Below are 4,243 nucleotides of genomic sequence, written 5' to 3'. Positions count from 1 at the left end.
TAATTTATCTCTCCATCCTTATTCTTCCCTTCGTATCCATATTCACAACTTGACCCCTCCATGAACTGAAGATTTTTAAAGATACTATTATCTCACAAGGCCAAGACAGTCGGCTTTCTCAATCTTCCTTTATCCTGTACATCTTATTCTTACATCTTTTTCCTTCATATTATTCAATAATTTATCTTTCCATCCTTATTCTTCCCTTCGTATCCATATTCACAACTTGACCCCTTCGTGAACTCAAGATTTTAAGATTATTTTATCTCGCAAGGCCAGATACAAAGTAGTTGATAATTTTTTTTTTTTTTCTGGTAGATGTGTTTTCACCTCATGCCTCCGTGGCCCTGCCAACCACTACCCATGCCCTACAACGCCCATGCCCAACCCTTCGAAGGTATGACTCATGCCACACTCACCTTCTCCCAACGAGGAAATAGTTCTCCATATGGCCACTGGGATGTAAACAAAAACAAGACGAAGGAGCGTTCGCAATGACTTCCTCTTCTACGTGGAAATTTTACTGCGAAATTTCATCGTCATCATCCTATTATTATTATCATTATTATTATTATTATTATTATTATTATTACTTGCTAAGCTACAACCCTACTTGGAAAAGCAGGATGCTTTAAGCCCGGGGGCTCCAACGATGTAAAATAGCCCAGTGAGGAAAGGAAACAAGAAAAAATGAAATATTTTAAGAACAGTATCATCAGAAGGGTCTCGGTTAGATTTCGACAGTCGCTAGTCATCATATACTTTGCGCTTCATAGTCCTCAGCCATGTAGGGCTGGGTCTTCCAACTCTTCTAGTGCCTTGTGGAGCCCAGTTGAAAGTTTGGTGAACTAATCTCTCTTGAGTGCGAAAAGTCATCATCTCCTCCTACGCCTATTTAGCAAATCTAACCGAGGCGGTTAGATTTCGACAGTCGTCTCTATCAATACTTCGCCATTCATCATCTATTTCGCGCTTCATAGTCCTCATCCATGTAGGCCTGGGTCTTCCAACTCTTCTAGTGCCTTGTGGAGCCTAGTTGAAAGTTTGGTGAACTAATCGAAAATTTCATTCGTCATCTCCTCCTACTATTTAGCAAAGGGCCTCGGTTAGATTTCGAGAGTCGTCTCTATCAATACTTCGCCATTCATCATATATTTCGCGCTTCATATTCCTCAGCCATGTAGGGCTGGGTCTTCAAACTCTTCTAGTGCCCTGTGGAGCCCAGCCCTCTTCGCTCTTTCTACGTGAAAATTTTACTGCGAAATTTCATCGTCGTCTCCTCTTACTATTTAGCAAAGGGCCTCGGTTAGATTTCGACAGTCGTCTCTATTAATACTTCGCCATTCATCATCTATTTGGCGCTTCATTGTCCTCAGCCATGTAGGCCTGGGTTTTCCAACTCTTCTAGTGCCTTGTGGAACCCAGCTGAACGTTTGGTGAACTAATCTCTCTTAAGGAGTGCGAAAAGTCATCATCTCCTCCTACGCCTATTTAGCAAAGGGCCTCGGTTAGATTTCGACAGTCGTCTCTATCAATACTTTGCCATACATCATCTATTTCGCGCTTCATAGTCCTCAGCCATGTAGGGCTGGGTCTTCCAACTCTTCTAGTGCCTTGTGGAGCCCAGCTGAAGGTATGGTGAACTAATCTCTCTTGGGGAGTGCGAAGAGTATGTCCATACCATCTCCATCTACCCCTCATCATAATCTCATCTATTTACTTTACTTAATTACTTTTTCTGATGCTTTGATGGAATTCTGATTTTGTAATAATTCCAAATTAATTTCTGTTCTTTAATGATCTATTGAAGCTGTGTTCATAATACTTTTTATTTTCTATTTGCAACATTTTTTGTTGTTGTTTTACCCTTCCTTGTGGTGGCTGATGTGGTAACGTCCCTGAATGGTGAACGCCAGACTGGGGTTCGGGTCCCGGTCAAACTCATTAGTTTCTTTGGTCGCTGCAACCTCACCATCCTTGTGAGCTAAGGATGGGTGGTTTGGGGGAGCCTATAGATCTATCTGCTGAGTCATCAGCAGCCATTGCCTGGCCTTCCTTGGTCTTATCTTGGGTGGAGAGGGGGCTTGAGCGCTGATCATATGCATATATAGTCAGTCTCTAGGGCATTGTCCTGCTCGATGGGGTAATGTTATTGTCCCTTGCCTCTGCCATTCATGAGCGGCCTTTAAACCTTTAAACTTGCATGTTCTTAACCTTACGGTTGATTGAATTCAAACAATTACTTTGATACAAGAGGCAATGATTTGCCTTCCTCAATTAACCCTTTTACCCCCACCATAAGGTTAAATTTCGAGCAAATTTTGCTATATATATATTTTTTAAATTGCTCTAACTGGCTTAATTTTTGTCTTAGAGAGGTCGGGTTGGTCTCATTCTTTTGGAAAATGCCTGAAGTTTCTTATAAAATTATCAAAAATATGAAAAAAAAAATTTATAGCATTTTTTTGCAAGGACGTACCGGTACGTCCATGGGGGTAAAGGGATGGCTTTTGTGAAACGTACCAGTACGTCCTTTGGAGGTGAAAGGGTTCCTCCTCCAAACTCAGAAGTTAATTGAGTCAAATTTTATATGTATCTATGTACGCACAAATATATATATATATATATATATATATGTATATATAAAACTCCCTTTCTGAGTGAGGATACCTTAACGTGGTAAAAGGGTTTTGCGTATCGCCATGATCAGCAAAGCTGTACTAGTCAGGTTTACCTATACTAGGTTGGTTTGATACGATGGGTGAGACCAAAGTCTCCCACCATCACCAATCCGCAGTGGCCAGCGTGGTGATGAAACTGGATAAAGCCCAGACATGAATAATGACACATATATAGGACATGAGTATATATATATATATATATATATATATATATATATATATATTATATATATATATATATTATCATTATTACTAGCCAAGCTACAACCCTAGTTGGAAAAGCAAGATGCTATTAGCCCAAGGGCTCCAATAGGGAAAAATAGCCCAGTGAGGAAAGGAAATAAATAAATGAGGAGAACAAATTAACAATAAATCTTCCTAAAAACAGTAACAACGTCAAAATAGATATGTCATATATAAACTATAAAGATTCATATATATATATATATATATATATACAATATATATATATATATATATATCACTCATATCCTAAGACATCTCATATATTTCAACGGAAAACAGTTCTCCCGATAATCAACACATTCAAATTTCACTTCTGCCTGAGAATTTCAACATGAAACAACTTCCTGTTTATTATTTCCGATCTGAAGGGCTTTCGTGTTTAGCGTAGACGTTTAAACACAGACAATGGACGACCTTATAACTTCCTCTCTCTCTCTCTCTCTCTCTCTCTCTCTCTCTCTCTCTCTCAGAAGAAGACACAATGTAAGCAATGTTGTTCTCACTTTTTACTTCGTGAGAAATATGTTCAAGGTCTCATTTTTATGATTATTAATAATTTTCTTATGTTTAAAAAGTTGGTTTTGGTTTCATTTCCTTTTCGTTTATGGTTAATTTTCCTAAAATATGATGGAATTTTTACCTGTAGGCCTACTCCGTCTTCTGTACTAAGAACTCTACTGTAGGCCTAATCTATTAAAAGATTGGTTTTGTTTCATTATTATTATATTATTATTATAATTATTATTATTATTACTTGCTAAGCTATAACCCTAGTTGGAAAAGCAAGATGCTATAAGCCCAGGGGCTCCAAAAAGGAAAAATAGCCTAGTGAGGAAAGGAAATAAGAAAAAATTAAATATTTTAAGAACAGTAACATGAAAATTGTGTACATTTTAAATTTTTGTTAATCATAACAGAATATAACTTATTTTTTATTTCAATTTACAAATTAAACTGAAGCATTAAAACAATTTAGACATATAGGCCTAAAGAAAGGTAGGCATACTTATAAGGAAGCAAATTTATATTTACTCTGTTTCTTTGAGTTATATATATATATATATATATGTGTGTATATATATATATATATATATGTAGATATATATATATATATGTATATATGTACAGTATTATATATAAACATATATATATATATTTATATATATATGTATGTGTATATATATATATATATATACTGTATATATATACACACACACACACACATATATATATATATATATATATATACTACATTATGTAAAACAGTATAGAAGTATTAAACTAACAAACTGATAAAAACATGATATAAAGGTCAA

Source organism: Palaemon carinicauda, chromosome 20 (genome assembly GCF_036898095.1).
Source record: "Palaemon carinicauda isolate YSFRI2023 chromosome 20, ASM3689809v2, whole genome shotgun sequence".
Taxonomy (NCBI): domain Eukaryota; kingdom Metazoa; phylum Arthropoda; class Malacostraca; order Decapoda; family Palaemonidae; genus Palaemon; species Palaemon carinicauda.
This window is presented reverse-complemented; position numbering follows the sequence as displayed.